Raw genomic sequence first — 23,627 nt, 5'->3', positions numbered from 1 at the left:
GCCCATTTCGAACAGGAGCTGTGAGAGGAAGAGGAGCCTCCCCACTCAGATGGCTACGTTCGGGTCTATCGGTGAATTCACGGAGCGAACCGAGGAGTGGCTGGGGTATGAGGAAAGGTTGGGATACTTTTTCTGTGCTAATGGCATTACTGAGGAGGCTAAGAGGTGCTCTATTCTCCTGAGTGTGTGTGGGGCAAAGACTTACAAGTTGATAAGGAATTTAACCACACTGCGGAAACCGGGAGAAATTCAATATGACGAACTGGTCCAGCTCGTGGGGAACCACCACAATCCGAAGCCTTCGGTGATAGTCCAACGGTTCAAGTTTCACAGCCGCGTCCGGAAGCCAGGTCAGTCTGTGGGCGATTTTGTGGCTGAGCTTCAGCAGCTGTCGGAGCATTGAGATTTCAGAGCCGTGTTGGATGACATGCTGCGTGATAGATTAGTATGCAGCATTAATAATGACGCCGTACAACTCCGTTTGTTGGGGGAAACCCCACCATTGACTTTCAAGAAAGCCCTAGAGATTGCCCAAGGCATGGAGATGGCTGCTAATAATACCAAGGATATACAGAAAGGACCTGGGTGGTCGCAGTCGGCGGCAGTGCTTCAGGTCAGGAGGGAGACTGGTAAACAGGCAAAGTGGGTGGAATGTTTTCAGTGTGGAGGGGCGTACTCTGCAAATGTTTGTAAATTCAAAGATACTGTCTGCCATGCTTGTTGCAAAAAGGGACATTTAGCTAAAATGTGCAGGAGCATAAAGGGCAAGGTTAAGCCTGGGCGGGGTAAAGCTCAGCAGACTCAGGCAGCCACACACCACCTAGGAGAAGCAGATGAGGAGGTAACGTGGGCCTACAACATGTTTGGAATGGAAACAGATGAGGAACCACCTGAACAATATTATGCCACAGTTACTGTCAGGAGAAAGGACATTAAGTTTGAGATTGATTCAGGGGTTACTGCATCGGTCATTAGAGAGGAGACCTACAGCAGGACATGGGGGGGGGGGTGGTGTCCAACCTGCCTCCCATCAGACCATCTAAGCTCAAACTCAGGACCTATACGGGGCAGCCCATACCTCATTTAGGAGTGTTAAATGTGGATATTTTAGCTGGGGGTCAGAAGGCTGAAGCCAGGCTGGTGATAGCTAAGGGCAGTGGGCCCAGTCTTACGGGCCGCAATTGGCTTTGCAAAATTCGGCTCAACTGGCATGAAATTAAGTATGCACACACGACGGATGACATTCTGCAGCGGTACAGTGACGTTTTCAGGGACGAGCTGGGCACACTGAAGGGTGTGACTATGAAACTCCATGTCGACCCTGAGGCCACACCACGTTTTTTTAAGCCCAGGTCGGTGCCCTATGCCATGAATGGCAAAGTCAATGAGGAGCTGGTACGTTTACAGAGGCTGGGCATCATTGAGCCCGTACAGTTTTCAAGGTGGACGGCTCCTATTGTTCCAGTTTTGAAGGTAGATAAAACGGTGAGGATATGTGGAGACTACAAGCTTACGGTGAATCAGGTCTCTAAGCTGGAGGAGTTCCCATTGCCACGGGTGGATGACCTGTTTGCGACCCTGTCAGGGGGTAAGCTGTTCACAAAGCTGGACATGAGTCACACCTACCAACAGCTGCTGCTTGACGAGGATTCAAAGGAGTACGTCACCATCAATACGCACAAGGGTTTATTCAAATACAATCACCTGGTGTTTGGAGTGGCGTCTAACCCCGCCATTTTCCAAACGACAATGGACTCTTTGCTGCAGGGGATTCCGCACACAGCAGTGTATCTTGATGATATTTTGATCACGGGAGCCATGGAGGGGGAGCATCTGGTTAATTTAGAACAGGTGCTGAAGAGACTCTCAGATGCAGGGCTGTGATTGAAACACAGAAAAGTTTTGTTCCTGGCTCCAAGTGTGACCTACCTGGGACAGAAGATTACAGCTGAGGGGCTTTGCCCCGTGGAGGACAAAGCGAGAGCTATCAAGGAGGCCCCAAGCCCCAAGAGCGTCACTGAACTCAGATCGTTTTTGGGCATGGTGAATTATTATGGCAAGTTTCTTCTGGAACTCTCAAAGATTTTGGCCCGACTCTGTAAGCTGCTTCACAATGACACTAAGTGGCAGTGGGGTGAAGAGCAGGAGGAAGCTTTCAAGGAAGTGAAAGAACTCCTGCACTCAGTGAAGCTGCTCGTTCACTATGACCCAGACAAGGAGATCACCCTTTCATGCGACGCTTCGCCTTATGGAGTCGGGGCAGTTCTCTCACACGTAATGGAGGACCGTTCAGAGAAGCCGATTGGTTTTGCTTCACATACCCTGACGGCGGCTGAGAAGGGATATTCACAGCTGGACAAAGAAGGTCTGTCTGTTGTTTTTCCGGTCAAACGCTTTTATCAGTACCTCTATGGACGTGCATTCACAATTCATACGGACCATAAACCACTGATGGACCTGCTCAGTGAGACTAGCTGCATCCCACTGCTAGCCTCAGCCAGGATACAGCGTTGGGCTCTCACATTGTCAGCCTACCAGTATACTATGGTGTACAGAGTGGGTGAGAATAATGCAAACGCCGATGCGCTGAGTCGACTCCCTTTACCTGAGCCGCCTGTTACTACATACGTGCCTCCAGAGACTGTGTTTTCATTGGACAGGCTGTCAGAGACACCAGTAAAGGTGACCCAGATCAAGCAATGGACAGAGAGGGACCCAGTCCTGTCTCAAGTCAAAACTTTCCTTTTAGAAGGTTGGCCCAGAGTTGTGGAAGGAGAGGAACTGAGGCCTTATGCCAAACGCAAGACTGAACTGAGTCTGCAGAATGGCTGAATTTTCTGGGGGGGGGGGTGAGGGTCATGGTGCCTCCCCCTGGCCATTCACAGATTGTGGAGGATATTCATGAGACTCACCCAGGGGTGTCTTGAATGAAAAGCCTTGCAAGATCCTACGTCTGGTGGCCAAGAATGGATCAGGATCTGCAGAACATGGTAAAATCATGCACGCAATGTCAGACCAATCAGAACATGCCACCACCAGCTCCTTTGCACCCTAAGAGTGGCCAGTCTACCCCTGGTCTGGGCCGCATTTGGACTTTGCTGGCCCCTTTATGGGGCAGATGTTTCTTGTAATGGTAGAAGTGCATTCCAAATGGATTGAAGCTCACGTCATGAGCAACATCACAGCCCCCTCAACCATAGACAAACTCAGGCAAGTGTTTGCAGTCCACGGGTTGCCTGACTCTCTGGTCACTGATAATGGCCGGACATTCACCAGTGAGCTGTTTGGTGAGTTCATGCGGCAGAATAGCATTTGTCACATTCGGACGGCCCCTTTCCACCCAGCCTCAAATGGTTTGGCTGAGCGGGCTGTTCAGACAGTGAAGGAAGGCCTGAAGCGGATGACAGGGGACTGTCTTAGTACCCGGCTTTCACGTTTGCTGTTTAAATACCGCCTCACTCCACAGACTACGACTGCACGCACTCCAGCACTCCAGTAGGCCCAAGTCAAGATTGGACCTGCTGCACCCAGACATCAAGGCAAAAGTGGAGAGAAAGCAGGAAAAGCAGAAGGAGGGACATGATCAACATGTGCGAGGCAGACAGTTAGAACCAGATGACAATGTCTATGTGAGAAACAATCAGCAATGGCTACCTGGTGTTATTCTTAAGCTGAGTGGTCCAGTCTCCTATGTTGTTAAGTTGACCGACGGACGTGTTTTCCACAGACATCAGGACCATGTGCGCCTGCGTCATGATTCTGGCTCAGGGGTAGACAGTTCCATGGAGTTTCCAATGGTGAGACAGACTACTGGGGAAGCACGTCCACCAGTGACTTTGCCAGAGGGAGAGATGCTGGCATAGGGGGCAGAGTCCCCTGAAGAGAATGGACATTCTCACGCGGACACACAGACCTCTCTCGTGTCCCCAACACGAGATCCACCCAAAACATCCTCACCAGTGGTGCCTGCTGGGTCACCGGGGGTAGTGCGTAGATCGCAGCACCCTCGCAAACCTCCTGACAGACTGAATCTTTGATTGGATAGTTTCTTTTGTTGTTAGATTGAATGTTGAATTTACCACTTTTTTTTTTGTATTGGTGTTTTTGTATTGGTAACCTGTTGCTAATGATACCATTGTTTTTGTTTCCCAGTTCTTCTATATTGGGGGAATATTGGATTTTAAAGGGGGAGAAGTGTTGTAATGTATTATGAAAAGTAAGTTAATACTAATTGGGAAGCTGTTGGTAGCAAGAGGCGGGATCCGGGGTTGGCGGGGTCTTTACTTCCGCTCTTTTTACTCCCAGTATGCATTGTATATAGTTCCTCCACCCAGGCCGCACGAGGTACCTGGAAGCCTCTGTATTGTAAATATCATTTGCCGTCACAGATAAAGATGTTCTTTTGGCCATAAAATTGTTGAGTAGTCTTTTGTAAAATAGAAGTTACAAGATTAAGCCCATGCATTCACAGGGAAAACATGCAAACTCCACAGAAGCAGCACCTGAGGTTAGGATTGTACGAGATTACTGGAGGTGTGAGACAACAGTCCAACTGATTGTGTTTCTGTGCTTATGGTTAAGTACTCAACTTTCCTTAACTGACATTAATTTAGTTTGAACTTTGAGCTCTGTGAAACATGACCAAGGCCTTCCATTATCGACAGTCTGTGTCAAGGAGTCAAAGTCTCGTTGATACATTTTGAAACAGTCCCTTCAGCCCACTGACGTTGCACCACCCATCAAGCAACCATTGTATTGATAACTAACCAATCAATGTTAGTTGCCATATATTGGCCCCATACTGTCCAAGCCAATTCTCACAAGGCAATCCCATCCATCTTATTTGTGTTCCTATTTCTATTATTTTCCCTCATATTTTCCATCAATTCAATTCCTCTTTCATTCATTTTGTCATTTGCCTAAACTAAGGGAGAGTTGTCAACAGCCAGTTGACCTAGCAGCCCTTCTTTGGGATGCAGGAGGAAACCCAATTACCCAGGAGAGAACCATGGAGAGGAAACTCAAATTCTGCACAGACAGCACCAGAGGTCAGGACTGAAACTGAGTCAAGATCAGTGGGAGCCTCCACGCTGCACACCACATCAATGACATGACTCTAACACTAGCCCTTCACAATTATTAATGGCCCCAGAATTAACAACTGCCAGATTCCCTGCAGTAATTGACCCCTGGCTATAACCTACTCCTCACGATCGCGTCCACTCACTGTAACTGATTCCTTGCTGAAACTGATCTCTTGTTATAACTGACTATTCTCTATAAATGATGCTTTCTTTGAACCAACTGATGACTATAACTGTATGAATCTATTGCCCACCAACAACCCCACAATCAAACTTGTACTTTTGATCAATGACTTCCAGTTATTACTAACACCCTTGTCGCCATGATTTCAGCCCTCATGATCAACAACCCCTTAATATCACAAATATTCACCATTTCCTAACTCTAATCGGCTAAGATTAATTGTTTATTATCAAAGTATATGTACAATTATGCAACCTTGAGATTAATCTCCTTGAAGGCAGTCACAAAACAAAGAAACCCAAAAGAGCCCACAAAAGAGAGAAAACCAAATATCCAATGTGCAGAAAAAACAAATCCTGGAAACAACAAAAGCAAGCAAACAGCATTTAGAGCAAAAGTCAGTCCACAGACACAAATCCAGAGCAGGCCACAGCCTCAGCTCAGCACAGAACAAACATCGCAGAGACCAGGGCAGCCAGAGCAGGCTACCAAATCAACCTCAGCTCAGCGCAGAGCCCAGAGCAGGCCACAGCCTCAACTCCACGCAGAGCCCAGAGCAGGCCACAGCCTCAGCTCAGCGCAGAGCCCAGAGCAGGCCACAGCCTCAGCTCAGCACAGAGCCCAGAGCAGGCCACAGCCTCAGCTCAGCACAGAGCCCAGTAAACATCGCAGAGCCCAGAGCAGGCCACAGCCTCAGCTCAGCACAGAGCCCAGTAAACATCGCAGAGCCCAGAGCAGGCCACAGCCTCAGCTCAGCGCAGAGCCCAGAGCAGGCCACAGCCTCAGCTCAGCGCAGAGCCCAGAGCAGGCCACAGCCTCAGCTCAGCGCAGAGCCCAGAGCAGGCCACAGCCTCAGCTCAGCGCAGAGCCCAGAGCCCAGAGCAGGCCACAGCCTCAGCTCCACACAGAGCCCAGTAAACATCGCAGAGCCCAGAGCAGGCCACAGCCTCAGCTCCACGCAGAGCCCAGAGCAGGCCACAGCCTCAGCTCAGTGCAGAGCCCAGAGCAGGCCACAGCCTCAGCTCCACGCAGAGCCCAGAGCAGGTCACAGCCTCAGCTCAGCGCAGAGCCCAGAGCAGGCCACAGCCTCAGCTCCACGCAGAGCCCAGAGCAGGTCACAGCCTCAGCTCAGCGCAGAGCCCAGAGCAGGCCACAGCCTCAGCTCAGCACAGAGCCCAGAGCAGGCCACAGCCTCAGCTCAGCACAGAGCCCAGAGCAGGCCACAGCCTCAGCTCCACGCAGAGCCCAGAGCAGGCCACAGCCTCAGCTCCACGCAGAGCCCAGAGCAGGCCACAGCCTCAGCTCCACGCAGAGCCCAGAGCAGGCCACAGCCTCAGCTCCACGCAGAGCCCAGAGCAGGCCACAGCCTCAGCTCCACGCAGAGCCCAGAGCAGGCCACAGCCTCAGCTCCACGCAGAGCCCAGAGCAGGCCACAGCCTCAGCTCCACGCAGAGCCCAGAGCAGGCCACAGCCTCAGCTCCACGCAGAGCCCAGAGCAGGCCACAGCCTCAGCTCCACGCAGAGCCCAGAGCAGGCCACAGCCTCAGCTCCACGCAGAGCCCAGAGCAGGCCACAGCCTCAGCTCCACACAGAGCCCAGAGCAGGCCACAGCCTCAGCTCCACGCAGAGCCCAGAGCAGGCCACAGCCTCAGCTCCACGCAGAGCCCAGAGCAGGCCACAGCCTCAGCTCCACGCAGAGCCCAGTAAATATCACAGAGCCCAGAGCAGGCCACAGCCTCAGCTCCACGCAGAGCCCAGTAAACATCGTAGAGCCCAGAGCAGGCCACAGCCTCAGCTCCACGCAGAGCCCAGTAAACATCGCAGAGCCCAGAGCAGGCCACAGCCTCAGCTCCGCGCAGAGCCCAGAGCAGGTCACAGCCTCAGCTCCGCGCAGAGCCCAGAGCAGTCTACAGCCTCAGCTCCGCGCAGAGCTGAGTAGAACATCGCAGAGCTCAGAGCAGCCAAAGTAGGCCACAGCCTCAGCTTTAGTTCGTCACGGAGCCGAGTAAATGTTGTGGAGTCCTCAGAGCAAGATACAGCTCCGGAATCAGTTCAGCACAGAGTAGAGTAACGTTGTGGAACAGTGAGCAGAGCCCCTCCTCATCAATTCATCAAATTGTCGAAACACCTACCATTGTTTGCATTGATCGCCTACCATACCTTCCATTAATTGTTTTATCCAAGCTGATTTCATTCTCCCTACATCAATGACCCTTCCAAGACTATTCCAGATTTTTCCATGATTGCCAGTCTGCCTTCCTGCTATCGATGATGTCAACACCTCCAGTTTGGTCATTCACAAACCCCAGATTGCTCTCTTATCACCTTTCTCACCCACCTCTCATCTGTGGCATCTATGGATCTTAGAAAGGCATTTGACATGGTCGCTTGTTCCGAAAGTCAGGAGGAATGGAATTCAGGGAAACTTGACTGTATGAATACAGAATCAGCTAGCCCTCAGGAGGAAGAGGGTGGTAATAAATCAAGCACATTCTGCCTGGTGGTTAGTGACTTTAGTGTTCCATGGGGATCTGTTCTGAGACCCCTACTTATTGTAATTTTTATAAATGTCTTCGATGAGGAAGAGGAAGGATGGGTTAGTAAATTTGCAGATGACAGGAAGGTTTGTAGATAGCATAGAGGATTGAAGTAGGTTGCAGTGGGACATTGACAGGATGCAGAGATGGGCCGAGAAGTGGCAGATGAATTTCCACCAGGAAAAGTGTGAAGTGATTCATTTGAAAGGTCAAATTTGAAGGCAGAGGACAGGGTTACTGACAGAATTCCCAGCAGTGTGAAAGAACAGAGTAATCTTGGGATCCATGCCCATAGATATCTCAAAGTTGGCACACAAGTTGAAAGGGTTGTTAATAAGGTGTATGGTGTGTGGGTCTTCATTAGTCAGGGATTGAATTCAAGAGCCACAAGGTAATGTTGCAGCTCTATAAAACGCTGGTTAACCCACACTTGGAGTATTGTGTTCAGTTCTGATCATCTCACTATAGAAAGGAGGTGGAAACTTTGGAGAAGGTGCAGAGGAAATTTACCAGGATGCTGCCTGGACGAGAGAACATGTCTTATGCTGAATCATTCATTATTTATTGTTTTGTTCACTTTATGCAGTCCTAAGTAGGTCTGTAGTCCAGTGTAGTTTTGTTTTTTCTGTGTTGTTTTTACATCATTCAGTGTAGTTTTTTGTACTGTTTCATGTAGTACCATGGTCCTGAAAAAAACGGTGTCTCGTTTTTACTGTGTACTGCACCAGCAGTTACAGTCGAAATGACAATAAAAAGTGACTTGACTTGAAAATCCACACAAACAAAAATTGACAAACAAATGAGCAACAGAAGACATTCTATACAAATATTAAATAAATAAATAAACAAACACACAAACAAACTAAAAAATACTGAGAACATGAGTTGTGGAGTCCTTGAAAGTGAGCCCTTGGGTTGGGAAATCAGTTCAGAGTTGAGGTGAGTGGTTATCCACATTGGTTTGGGAGCCCAGTAGTTGAAGGGTAATAATTGCTCCTGAACCTGCCTTCCTTGCCTCCTATTGCCCTGATCTTGTCAAGTCTTCTGCTAACCTCTTCAAAACATAATCATCAATAAAGCTGCAGGTGTAATGCCCTGGTTAAGATTTCCCCTCTTATGCTGTAGTTATTTCATTTTACTAACTCCTGCAAAGCAGTATGTCTAGCTGGTAGAATGTTTTGGTTTCAGCTAAAGATGAAGGGCTATGATATTCAATAAAGACAGAGAAATTGGGAGGTTTAGAGAGAGTTGGACTGGGAGAGATTTGTGATGGATACTGGTGGGGTTTGTGGGTTTTTTTTGACGAGCTGTGGAGAGGACAGGATGAGAATGCCATAGGAAGGAGAATCCATTTGCACAAAGGAATGGCTCCAAGAGGGGAGGGAGGGGGAGGGAGGGGGAGAATTTTTAAGATAGATGTCAAACAATGTTTGGAATATCGTGTGTGCCTTCACTCAGACTGTGGGTCCAGTATGTGAGTGAAAAAACAACATCAAGATGAGCTCCACATTTATCTGCACATTTGGACTAGGTTAACTGTAATGGGCCTTTTTTCCTTTTATTTTCCTTACTAACTAGTCCACAAGGTGAAATTTGTAAATATACTTTCTTTTATAATTTTATGCCTTATATGACCTGCTACTTCTTGCTGACCAACAATTATATATGGGCTGTGTTCACATAGCATTCAACCAAATTGAGGTTTCTTTGATCAGAACATCACGATGTTCCTGTTTGGTTGAACCCCCCAAATCATACCAACCCTAGACATACAGTGCCTATAAACATATTCAACCCCCTCCCCTTGGAAATTTTTATGTTTTATTGTTTTACAATATTGTATCACAGTGAATTTAATTTGTTTTTTTTTTGACATTGATCAACAGAAAAGACTCATTCATATCAAAATGAAAACAAATTTCTACAAATTCATCTAAATTTAATAGAATTATTAAACACAAAATAATTGATAGCATAATTACTCACCCCTTCAAGTCAGTATTTGGTAGATGCACATTTGGCAGCAATTACAGTTTTGAGTCTGTGTGGATAGGTCTCTATCAGCTTTGCACATCTGGACACTGCAATTTTCCCCCATTTTTTTTTACAAAACTGCTCAAGCTCTGTAAGATTGTAAGATGGGTATTGTGAGTGAACAGCCCTTTTCATGTCCAGCCACAAATTCTCAATTAGATTGTGGTGTGGACTCTGACTTGGCCACTCCAGGACGTTAACTTTGTTGTTTTTAAGTCTTTGTGCTTGAGATCATTGTCTTACTGGAAAACAAATCTTCTCCCACGTCACAGTTCTCTTGCAGACTGCATCTTTTTTTCCTCCAGGATTTCTCTGTATTGTGCTGCATTCATCTTAGCTTCTACCTTCACAAGCCTTCTAGGGCCTGCTGCAGTGAAGCATCCTCACAGTGTGATGCAGCCACCACTGTGCTTCATGGTAGGGATAGCGTGTTTTTGATGATGTGTGGTGTTTAGCTTACACCAAATATAGCGTTTAGCCTGATGGCCAAAAAGCTCAGTTTTGGTTTAATAAGACCATTGAGCCATCTTGCAGCTGACTTCATGTCTCCCACATGCCTTCTAGCAAACTCTAGCCAAGATTTCATGTGAGGTTTTTTCAACAGTAGCTTTCTCTTTGCCACTCTTCCATAAAGCTGCAACTGGTGAAGCACCTAGACAACAGTTGTTGTATGTGCAGTCTCTCCCATCTCAGCCACTGACTCCTCCACAGTTGTCACAAGTCTCTTGGTGGCCTCCCTCACTTGTCCCCTTCTTGCACAATTACTCGGTTTTAAAGGATGGCCTGGATGGGCAGATTTACAGCAGTGCCATATTCTTTACATTCCTTGATGATTGATTTCACATTAGTCCAAAGGATAGTCACTGAATTGAAAATTTTCTTGTATCCATCTCCTGACTTGTGCTTTTCAACAATCTTTTTGTGGAGTTGCTTGGCGTGTTCTTTTGTCTCCATGGTGTAGTTTTTACCAGGATCCTGACTCACCAGCAGTGGGACCTTCCAGACACAGGTGTATTTTTACTCCAATCAACTGAAACACCTTGACTGCACACAGGTGATCTCCATTTAAATAATTATGTGACTTCTAAAACCAATTGGCTGCACCAGTGACGATTTGAAGAGTCATATTAAAGGATGGGGGGGGGGGGGGAATGAATACTTGTGCAGTCAATTATTTGTGTTTTATATTTGTAATTAATTTAGATCACTTTGTAGAAATCTGTTTTCACTTTGACATGTGTCTTTTTCTGTTGATCAGTGTCAAAAAAAAAGCCAAATTAAATCCACTGTGATTCAATGTTGTAAAACAATAAAACATGAAAATTTCCAAAATGGGTGAATACATTTTATGGGCGCTGTATATTGTTTATGGAAGGTGGTCTTCTCACTGCTGAGTCCCATGGCTGTCAGCAGAGCCAAGTTTGCCAATGAGCTCAGTGAGAGGCTACACAGCATTGGCCAGTCTCCAGTCTCCCGGTACTCACCCTTTGCTCATATAAAATTGTCTGTCAAGACTCCAGTAATTTCTTCCCATCAATATCCTAGGATAAACTTGGTCAGGCCCAGGGGTTTATCAGTCTCTATGACAGCCAACACTTCCTCTTTTATAATGTGGTGTTACGTACCCCGTAACTGGGTCACTTACCAGCAAAGATAGAGAGGTCCGTTGAAGTCTGATGGTACTATTTTTAACAGTATTTATTGATTAAAAAACACAAAAATAATATCAATGCAAACACACAGATAATATACGTCGTCAATACTAAATCTAAAAGCGCGGGTATAATAATAATCAATAAGGAATAGCTCTATCGTTGTCTAGGGGATAATGTATTGTCCGATGGAAATGTAAAAGTCACTTTAGTTCATTCAAGCTGCAGCTCTTTGGTTGGAAAGAAAGACGGGTTAAAACTTGCCCATTCATTATGATGTCAATCCTTCGAGAGTCGTTGGAAGTTAATTTCCCCGTTGTTAGCTAAAAACCATTCTTCCGTGGTAAAGGCACACCGATTCCGGGGCAAATGGAAAAGGATGCACGTGGCCTTCCCACCGGCTTTCGCTAATACGGGATCGCTAGCGTATCTTCTGGTGCGTCTGAGGGGCTGTTCCCCAGACCCTCTTTTATCCTGCCTCACAGGGTCTCAGATGTCAATCAGGTTGGGATGATGCAATCCCTCCACCAACCTCCCCCTCGGTTCATTGCCAGGGGGCTTCGATGCATCGTACAGGATTCAATACACAAGTCCGTCTCCAAGAGACAATAGCCGGTATCAGTGGCTCCGCCTTTCAGAGGCCAGGACACATTCCAACTCTTTGTGGATTCTGCATGTCTTTCTCTCATTTCCTGGGTCTCCTGAACTGACTTAATAGTGATCTTGCGATTCTCACAAAGGAGGGGGTTACCCTGCACCCTTCGGCCCCTCAGAGCTGTGGTACATTCGTAACAGTGGATATATATGGTTCAGGACACTGAAGTGGATCGAGGTCTTTTTCGACAGAAGATGGAGAGAGAAGTTCGAGAGAACCGGCTGTAGGGATCGATCTGGTGGAAATACGCAATTCAATGGAGCTCAAAAGTGAGAATTATACCAGGGATTGATAAATATGAGCTGGTGCTGTGAGTACATCAGGCGCAACGGCTTTTATAAGATTTGAGCTCCAACCTGTGCACACTTGACTGTTTAATTATAATGGGCCCTTTTGTTTTTTCTGTCTTTTCTTTGATAATTGTTTGGTTAAGCTAACTTATATAAATACTTTCTTTATAATTGCATGCAATGTATGGTCTGTAATTTCTTGTCACCGGGCGATTGTGTGGAAACGGTAAGTTACACAGCATTCACATAACTCGGGACTCGGGTGAGTGAGACATCCCAACCTGACGGGTTTGGTGGGACCCAAGTCATATTTACCCTCGACACACGGAGTCTGCGAAAGGATAGCTTTCTCATCGCTGAGTTTGGTGGCTGTTAGCGATGGGCTAATGAGCTGTATCTCTAGAGACGTCCTATGAAGAGGGGCCTTTTCTCTGTTAACTGTTTGTTAAAGTTGAAATATTTATAAATATACATCATAAGATCATGCTGGTAAGTGCCGTTATTTCCTGGCAAGTTATAACGTTTGCATGGAGCAGTATTTATACTACTATCATTCCAATTTGTCCAGAGGTATGTTGTTTATTGGAGATGGTCCTCTCACCATTACCCATGCATTGCTGAGTCCGGATTTTGCTAATGAGCCTAGTTTGTTAGGGGCCATGGTGAGATGATTATATTTATATGCACAATGTATTCTTTTGCATATTGGTTGTTGCCAGCCTTTATGTCTAGTTTTCCATAAATTCTGTTGTGTTTTTTTATTTTCCTGTAAACTTCTGTTAGAAATTGAACCTCAGGGTAGTAGTTGGGAACATATAGGTACACAGGTTGATGATCATTTTACTTTGTCTTTGAAAAAGCAATTCCTCTTTCTCTCTTCCCATCACCTCCAATATGCCTCTAGCAGTCGGACCCCAGAAAACTGAGCTGCAGGGCCTGCCCTCCACTCGACTATGTTTATGTAATAGCTACAGTATCCAGTCCCATGTACCTGTCCATGCCCTGACTTGTTAATACGTGACACCTTGGAGCAGATTAGGATTGAATCTGCTTCACATTTCCATCATGCCTGATGCATTATCCTTCTCAAGCTGATTCTCCTGCATTCTTCCCGTAATCCGAGTCCTCAACTAATCAAAAACCTATCAAATTCCGCTTTAAATATACTTAATAACTTGGCTTCCACAGCCGCCTGTGGCAATGAATTACATAGATTCACTATTCTCTAGCTAAAGAAATTCCTCTCATCTCTGTCCTAAATGAACATCCCTCTATTCTGAAGCCCTCAGGTGCTAGGCTCCCCCACTTTGGGAATACCCTTTCCATATTCACTCTCTTTATGCCTTTCAATATTCAATAGATTTCAATGAGATACCCCCCATTCTCCTAAACTCTAGTGAGTACTTGCCTATTGTCATCAAACACTCTGTATACGTTAACCTTTTCGTCCCCAGAACCATTCTCGTGAATTCCTCTGGACCCTTTAATCTTTTCTTAGATAAGGGGCCCAAACCTGCTCACAATACTCCAAGTGTGTGGTGAACTACATATACCTGTCTGGACAGGCCCCCCCCCCCCCCCCGCTGACTGCTCCTGTGGCTCCTCTCACAAACCCCAGTATAAAGGCGATTGGAGGCACAGCTCCTCCCTCAGTCTCCAGGATGATGTATGGTGGGCTCTTGCCGCTGACGCTGCTTTCTTCAAGCTAATGAAAGCCTACCTTGACTCACGTCTCCGAGAGTTATTGATGGTGCATCAATTTTATTAGCTGGAAATTTTAAAACATGGAAAGTATTTTACATCTGGAAAAATTGGACATTGATCCTCAAGCTCCAGAAGCAGCCATTGCCTTTGAACTCTGGCTTGCATGCTTCCAATTGTACCTGGAAGAGATTCCCGTGACTGAGCCTGCTATCATGCACAAAATCCTCCTCTCCAGAGTCAGTCCGAAGGTATACTCCCCTATCAGGGACCTGTCGACCTACCAAGGGGCACTGGACACCCTCAAAAGACAGTACCTGCGGCCGGTGAACATCGTCTACGCAAGACATTGCTTAGCGACGCGACGGCAACGGGCCGGAGAGTCGAGTGCTGAGTTTGTCCAGGCCCTACAGACACTTGTGCGGGCCTGCGACTGCAGGGGACTGATGGCGGAACAGCATGCGGAGCTCCTGGTATGAGACGCCTTCGTTACAGGGATCAGGTCAGTGTACGTGCGTCAGTGGCTGCTGGAAAATGCCAATCTAACCTTACGCTCGGCGATCGAGCTGGCCGACATGCTGGAGGCTGCTCTGCACAACGCTGACGCTGTCCAGCCGCGTGATCTCCCGCCAGTTCCGTGATCGCTGCAGACCCCACATATCGGCCTGGAAGGCTCAATGAGCCCCCTGATGCCCTATCCCAGGGAGCGTGTTCCAGTGCGCAGCTCGACCAGCTATACGCCCTCCATGCAGATCTTTGCCACCCGGGGGTCACCCGATTTTACCATTTCGTGAAAGCCCGGAACCTGCCTTACTCCCTTGAGGACATCAGGACGATGACCAGGGACTGCCAAGTCTGCGCTGAGTGCAAACCGCACTTCTACCATCCTGAAAAGGCGCAACTTATCAAGGCCACCCGCCCCTTTGAGCGACTGAGTGTTGACTTTAAGGGCCCCCTTCCCTCCACCGACCACAATGTCTACTTTCTCAACATTATCGACGAGTACTCGCGGTTCCCCTTTGCCATCCCCTGCCCCGACACCACTGCCACGTCTGTCATAAAAGCCCTGCGCCAGCTCTTCACTCTGTTCGGATATCCCTGCTATAACCACAGTGATAGAGCGTCCTCCTTTATGAGTGACGAGCTGCGCCAGTACCTGCTGGCTAGGGGCATTGCTACTAGTAGGACCACGAACTATAATCCCCGGGGAAATGGACAGGTGGAGAGGGAGAATGCCACAGTGTGGAAGGTCACACTTTTAGCCCAAGTCAAAAGGGTTGCCGGTCTCTCGATGGCAGGAGGTCCTCCCGGAGGCACTCCACTCTATCCGTTCCCTGTTATGAACGTCCACCAATGCCACCCCTCATGAGCGCCTCTTTTCTTTTCCCAGGAAGTCTGCCACTGGGACCACCCTACCAGCTTGGCTGATGTCCCCAGGGCCAGTGCTGCTCCGGAAACATGTGAGGAGCAATAAATACTCCCCGCTGGTCGAGAGGGTTCACCTACTTCATGCGAACCCCCAGTATGCCTATGTGGTCTTACCTGATGGGCGGGAGGACACGGTCTCCGTCTGCGACCTGGCGCCTGCAGGAGCAGCAGACCCTCTACCCTGAACACTCCACGGTAACTATGAACCCCGTACCCACTGAGGTGTATACCCACCTGACACCACACACACCAAGCCCTACACAGACTCCTCTTGACACTCCCATACCGGGCGCCTCGCACACGCATGAGGGATCACTGACGCCTAATGGGCTGACACCTCATGTCAGGCCGGAACCAGCACAACCACCATCACCGGTGCAATCACAGCCGGTGCTACATAGATCGCAGCGAAAGATTCGACCACCTGATAGACTTAACCTGTAAATATACTTGTGAGAATCTTCGCCCCATGGGGACTCTCTTTTAAAACAAAGGGGGGGGGTGAATGTGGTGAACTACATATACCTGTCTGGACAGGCCCCCCCCCCCTGCCCCCGCTGACTGCTCCTGTGGCTCCTCCCACAGACCGGTATAAAGGCGATTGGAGGCACAGCTCCTCCCTCAGTCTCCAGGATGATGTGTGGTGGGCTCTTGCTGCTGACGGTGCTTTCTTCCAGCTAATGAAAGCCTACCTTGACTCAAGTCTCCGAGAGTTATTGATGGTGCATCAATGTGCAATCTGACAAATGCCTTCAAAAGCCTCAGCATTACATCCTGGCTCTTGTATTCTAGCCCTCATGGAAAGAATGCTAAAATTGCATTTGCTTTCCTCACCACCAACTCAACCTGCAAATGAACCTTTGGGAAATCCTGCACAAGGGCTTCAAAGTCCCTATGCAACTCTGATTTCTGAATTTCCTCCCCCTTACAAAATAGTCTATGCCTTTATTCCTTCTACCAAAGTGTATAACCATACACTTCCCTACACTATATTCCGACTGCCACTTCTTTGCACATTTTCCTAATTTGTCTAAGTCCTTCTGCAGACTGCCTGCTTCCTCTCTTCGTATTATCCACAAACTCGGCCACAAAGCCATCGATTCCGTCATCCAAATCATTGACCCATAACGTAAAAAGAGGCAGTCCCAGAACTAACCCCTGTGGAACACCACTAGTCACTGTCAGCCAGCCAGAAAAGGCTCCTTTATTTCCACTCTGTGCTTCCTGCCAATTAGCCGATACCCTATCCATGCTAGTACCTTTCCTGTAATACCATGGGCTCTTAACTTGTTAAGCAGCCTCAAGTGTGGCACTTTGTCAAAGGCCTTCTGAGAATCCAAGTCCATCTGCCCTACCTGTTAAGTTCCTCACATGAAAGTAAGTGCAGTTAGGTCCATGAAGTTTTCCATGCACTCTCTCTCTCTCTCTGCTGCCTGTTACAAAGCTATGAATCTTCAAGCAGGAAATGAAAGTCAGAACATATTTCAATAGATCAACAACAAGCAGCTTACACAGTCCACACAGCAACTGAAACTCTTGCAAAATATATGGAAAATTACTGTATGATTTACTCCTACTTTTTCAATTATAAACAAGCACTGTGCAAACAGGAAAAAGGGTGGAATGTTATCTTCGTGTTTATGTGAAACACAACTTGGAACTGGTTCATCCTGAAAGATAAATTTCACTGACTTTAAATAAAAGACTGAATCGATAGCAGGTGATTTCTCAGCAGTGGTGAGTCTGTGATCCCTGTAATGAATACCTCTTCCATTCTGCTCTCCAAAGTAAGTTCAAAGGATTCTATAGTTACAAAAAACACCAAGCTACTGAACTGTAGATATGAAATTAGAAGATGTGAGAGTCAAGTTTGTTTACACAAAGGCTGGTGAGTGTCTGAATGCTCTGCCAGGGTTAGTGGTGCAGGCAGAAATGACAAGAGGCTAATAAACAGATGCTGGATTTCCTCATCACCGACCCTAGTCAGTTCAGATTGGCACAATACCAACTCCACAATTTCCAACAGCACAGCTGCATCACCAGGCTGTGTACTTAGCTCCATGCTCTACTCACTTTATACTTCAGACTCTGAGACTATGCACAGCTCCAATGCCATAGTTAAGTTTGCTGATGACTCCACTGCCACTGGTCGAATCAAAGGTGGTAATGAATCAGCATAAAGGAGGGAGATAGAAAATCTGCTTGAGTGGTGCCACAACAACCTCTCACTCAATGTCAGCAAGACCAAGGAGTTGGTTATTGACTTCAGGAGGAGGAAACCAGAGGTCCATGAGCCAGTCCTCATCAAGGGATCAGAGGTGGAGAGAGTCAGCAACTTTAAATTCCTTGGTATTATCATTTCAGAGGATCTGTCCTGGGTCCAGTACAAAGAAGGCAAGGCATATAACCATTTAACAATTACAGCACGGAAACAGGCCAACTTGGCCCTTCTAGTCTGTGCTGAACACTTACTCTCACCTAGTCCCACTGACCCGCACTCAGCTCATAACCCTCCATTCATTTCCTGTCCATATACCTATCCAATTTTTTTTTTAAATGGCAATATCGAACCTGCCTCTACCACATCTACTGGAAGCTCATTCCACACAGCTACCACTCGCTGAGTAAAGAAGTTCCCCCTCGTGTTACCCCTAAACTTTTGCCCCCTAACTCTCAACTCATGTCCTCTTGTTTGAATCTCCCCTACTCTCAATGGAAAAAGCCTATCCTCATCAACTCTATCTATCCCCCTCATAATTTTAAATACCTTTATCAAGTCCCCCCTCAACCTTCTACGCTCCAAATAATGAAGACCTAACTTGCTCAACCTTTCTCTGTAACTTAGGTGCTGAAACCCAGGTAACATTCTGGTAAATCTCCTCTGTACTCTCCCTGTTGACATCTTTCCTATGATTTGGTGACCAGAACTGTACACAATACTCCAAATTTGGCCTCACCAGTGCCTTGTACAATTTTAACATTACATCCCAACTCCTATACTCAATGCTCTGATTTATAAAGGCCAGCATACCAAAAGCTTTCTTCACCACCCTATCCACATGAGATTCCACCTTCAGGGAACTATGCACCATTATTCCTAGATCACTCTGTTCTACTGCATTCCTCAATGCCCTACCATCTCCATGTATGTCCTAGTTTGATTAGTCCTACCAAAATGTAACACCTCACACTTATCAGCATTAAACTTCATCTGCCATCGTTCAGCCCACTCTTCTAACTGGCCTAAATCTCTCTGCAAGCTTTGAAAATCTACTTCATTATCCACTACGCCAACTACCTTAGTATCATCTGCATACTTACTAATCCAATTTACCACCCCATCATCCAGAACATTAATGATATATGACAAACAACATTGGACCCAATACAGATCCCTGAGGCACACCACTAGTCACTGGCCTCCAACCTGACAAACAGTTATTCACCACTACTTTCTGGCATCTCCCATCCAGCCACTGTTGAATCCATTTTACTACTTCAATATTAATATCTAACGATTGAACCTTCCTAACTAACCTTCTGTGCGGAAACTTGTCAAAGGCTTTACTGAAGTCCATATAGACAACATCCACTGTTTTACCCTCATCAACTTTCCTAGTAACCTCTTCAAAAAATTCAATAAGATTTGTCAAACATGACCTTCCACGGACAAATCCATGTTGACTGTTCCTAATCAGACCCTGTCTATCCAGATAATTATACATGCCATCTCTCAGAATACTTTTCATTAATTTACCCACCACTGACATCAAACTTACAGACTGATAATTGCTAGGTTTACTCTTAGAACCCTTTTTAAACAATGGAACCAGATGATGAATATGCCAATCCACTGGCACCATCCCCATTTCTAATGACATTTGAAATATTTCTGTCAGAGCCCCTGCTATTTCTACACTAACTTCCCTCAAGGTCCTGGGGAATATCCAGTCAGGACTCAGAGACTTATCCACTTTTATATTCTTCAAAAGCACCAGTACTTCCTCTTCTTTAATCATCATAGCTTCCATAACTACCCTACTTATTTCCCTTACCTTACACAATTCAATATCCTTCTCCTTAGTGAATACCAAAGAAAAGAAATTGTTCAAAATCTCCCCCATCTCCTTTGGCTCCACACATTGCTGTCCACTCTGCTTCTCTAATGGACCAATTTTATCCCTTTTCTATTATCCTTTTTCTATTAATATAACTGTAGAAACCCTTTGGATTTATTTTCACCTTACTTGCTAAAGCAGCCTCGTATCTTAGCTTTTCTAATTTCTTTCTTAATATTCTTTTTACATTCTTTATATTCCTCGAGCACCCCATTTATTCCATGCTGCCTGTATTTATTGTAGATATCTCTCTTTTTCCTAACCAAGTTTCCAATATCCCTTGAAAACCATGGCTTTCTCAAACTTTTAACCTTTCCTTTCAACCTAACAGGAACATAAAGATTCTGTACCCTCAAAATTTTACCTTTAAATGACCTCCATTTCTCTATTACATCCTTCCCATAAAACAAATTGTACCAATCCACTCCTTCTAATTCCTTTCGCATCTCCTCAAAGTTAGCCTTTCTCCAATCAAAAATCTCAACCCTGGGTCCAGGCCTATCCTTCTCCATAATTATATTGAAACTAATGGCATTGTGATCACTGGACCCGAAGTGCTCCCCAACACGTACTTCCGTCACCTGACCAATCTCATTCCCTAACAGGAGATCCAACACTGCCCCTTCTCTAGTTGGTACCTCTATGTATTGCTGCAAACAATTACCCTGCACATATTTTACAAACTCCAAACCATCCAGCCCTTTTACAGAGTGGGCTTCCCAGTCTATGTGTGGAAAATTAAAATCTCTCACAATCACAACCTTGTGCTTACTACAAATAATTGCTATCACCTTACAAATTTGCTCCTCCAATTCTCGCTCCCCATTAGGTGGTCTATAATACACCCCTATAATACAATGCCTCTACTTTCTTTAAAGTTTGTGCAGATTCTACATGTCATCTGAAAATCTGACAAACTTCTAATAGATACACAGTGGAGAGTACACTGACTGGTTGCATCACAGCCTGGCATGGGAACACCAATGCCCTTGAACAGAAAAACCTACAAAATTTGGTGCAATCATCCCTGTCCATCACAGGTCAAGCCCTCTCCACCATTGAGCACATCTACATGGAGCACCTACACAGCATCCATCATCAAAGACCCTCCACCATCCAGGCACGCTCTCTTCTTACCAAAAGTAGTTACAGGAGCCTTGTGTTCCACACCACCAGGTTCAGGAAAAGTTATTTCCCCTCAGCCACTAGGCTCTTGAACTGGAGGAGATAAATTCATTCACCCCAACACTGAACTGATAACACTTTTATGGACTCACTGTTAAGGATTCTTCATCCCATGTTCTCAGTATTTATTTATTGATTGTACTTGCACAGCTTGTTTCCTTTTGCATGTTGTTTGTTTGTCTCTCTTTGGCGTGTGCGGTTTTGAATGCCCGTAAGAAAATGAATCTCAGGGTAGTATACGTTGACATATGTGTAGAGTGATAATAAGCTTACTTTGAACATGAATATGCAACAGAATGCAGGCACTTGGACCACGTGCAAGTGGAAAGGATGAATTTAATTAGGCATCAATAGCCAGTGTTGTTCAGGACAATACTGTGTGCAGTACTGTTCTATGTCAATCAGACAGCTTGTTAAGAAGTTAGTGCTCAGCAAGACATTAAAAAATTGTTTAGACGTTGTGTAACTGGGCATAAGATTTTCAATGGAACTCATTCATTAAAAAGACTAAATTTATATCATCTGAACTGACTTAAACTACATGGGCCAGAAAGCATATATCCGTACAGCTTGTGAAGGTGCACTGGGTTACTCTTAACAATTTTAGGATTTCAGTATTTAACTATACATGTATGTAAGAAAATCCTGAGGTTACTGTTCATTGCGAAGTAATAATTATAGAATCGCAGAATTATACAAATGAGATAAAGGCCATTTAGCCCAACTTGTCTGTACTGATCAGTGTGTAGGTATGGAATTTCATTAATCCCATTCTTACTCCGTCTAATCAATTCAAATGTTCATCTAAAAAATTCTTAAATATTGTCAGTGACCCAAGTTCAACCACACTCTCAGGCAGAGCACTCCAGGTACTGACTTCCACTGTGAGAAGAAACCACTCTAAACTCTTCCCTCCTCACTAAAAACTATGTCCTCATATTTTATCTGCCTCTGCTGTGGGAGGAAGTTTACTGCAGTCTGACCCCTTTATAATCCTTCTCATTTTATGCACCTCCATTATGTCCCCTCTTAACCTCTTCCCATCCAGAGCTGATCCATCCCAAGGAACGTACTGGCTAATTCTTTCTGCGCCCTTTCCTTCGCTAGCTTATTCTTCCTACACCATGGTGACCGGAATTGCAACGACACTGCTGCTGAAGCCCAACCGAGGTTCTATTGAGTTGGAATACTCCCTTCATACCTCTGCATTCATTGCCCCAATGAATGCCAGTATTCCAAAAAACCTCCCGAATCGTGTTAACTGCAAGGATCCATGAACTTGTATTCCAATATCCTTCTGTTCCTTGAAGTTCCCCAGGATCTGACCACTCATGATGCACGTGCTGACAGAGAGGAGCATTCTCTATACTATACATTCTCTATACAGGAGAAGTAAGAAGAGTTCAAGGCCAACATGTTCCTCTAAATATAAAATCTAGGGGTACCTAGTATAGAGAACTCTGGATGTTAAGGAGCAGTGAGGTTTGGAAAGGCAGTGGCTAATCAGAGACAAGGGTAGATAGATCCTGACTGACCAATTTGATTGAATTGTTTCAAAAAGTAATGAAGTATATTACTGAGGGTAGTTCTCTATACTAGGTACCCCTAGATTTTATATTTAGAGGAACATGTTGGCCTTGAACTCTTCTTACTTCTCCTGAGAATGCTTCCCACTCTCCAGGTATCCACATACCTGCAAGCAGATATTCCCAATCTACCTTTGACAGTTCCTCCCAATACAAGGCCTTTATTACTGATCCACCCATATCCTTCTCCAGATTAACTTTAAAATAAATGGAGTTATGATCCCTCAATTTATGGTATCTCCAAATTTAACTTCTCTCCATTTGACTCGCTGAATTCGCAAAGTTCAAGCCCATTAGTGTTCCTTCACCCATTGGTCTCTGTACATACTGGTCAAAGAGCTTTCTTTGATACAGTTCAAATATTTTATCCCTTTTGAGCCTTAAATGTTAAGGTAATCATAGTTAAATTTTGGGAAATTGAAATCCCTCAGTATGATAACCCTATTTTTATCCCCCCGATGTCTGCCTATATTCTGTTCCTCTATCTCCTATTGACTGTTGGGAGATCCATGATAAATCCCTTTTTGTTCCTCATCCTTACCCATATGGCCTTATTTGAGGTGACTTCTAAATAATAAAGTATTTAGAATATGTGACAAACAGTTCATTCCCTTTCCCCTTCTTGTCTCACTTGGAAATATCATTCCCCAGAATATTGAGTTGCCACTTCTGTCTACTTTTTAAACCCTAAGGTCCACTTATGATAGAATTTCATACTATGATCACTCTCTTAGTCTTGTTCCACTACCACCTGCACCCTGCTCCCTCCACCCCTCAGTACAGCAACATGTGCCATCTCTAGGAGGCCAGGGGAGATAGTGGTGAAGAATATACATAGTTTCTGCTACTGCAAAGTCTGAATTTTGTGTTTTTCAATGAGTTAATTTTGAATTAAAATACACGTATGACATCTACTCAATTAAAGTAGCTATTCTAACATACTATCTTTACGCCAGGAATTCAAGTGATTTTGAGGACTGGGCCCCTCCACTGCAGTTTCCTCTTAATGGAACACGAGAACTGGCCAGAAGCAGAGGGGCAGAACCTGTAAGAGTGCCTGCACCTGCTGGCATTGGTAGAGGTTCAATGGCACTTCTGTTTGTTAAATATTTTTTCAATAAATTCTGGATTGTTTGGTATAATTCAAAAAATTTGGCTGAGTTCTTCCTTCCA

At 45.7% G+C, this 23,627-nt stretch overlaps 1 pseudogene; it reads left to right on the top strand.

Annotated features, from left to right (window-relative positions):
* Positions 1-1,035: 1,035 nt before the first annotated feature.
* On the top strand, positions 1,036-22,145 carry LOC132390920 (uncharacterized protein K02A2.6-like; annotated as a pseudogene).
* The last annotated feature ends 1,482 nt before the right edge of the window (positions 22,146-23,627 follow it).

The sequence above is a fragment of the Hypanus sabinus genome, chromosome 3, assembly GCF_030144855.1.
Source record: "Hypanus sabinus isolate sHypSab1 chromosome 3, sHypSab1.hap1, whole genome shotgun sequence".
Taxonomy (NCBI): domain Eukaryota; kingdom Metazoa; phylum Chordata; class Chondrichthyes; order Myliobatiformes; family Dasyatidae; genus Hypanus; species Hypanus sabinus.
The sequence above is the reverse complement of the archived record's forward strand: the minus strand, read 5'-3'. Positions and strand labels throughout refer to the sequence as shown.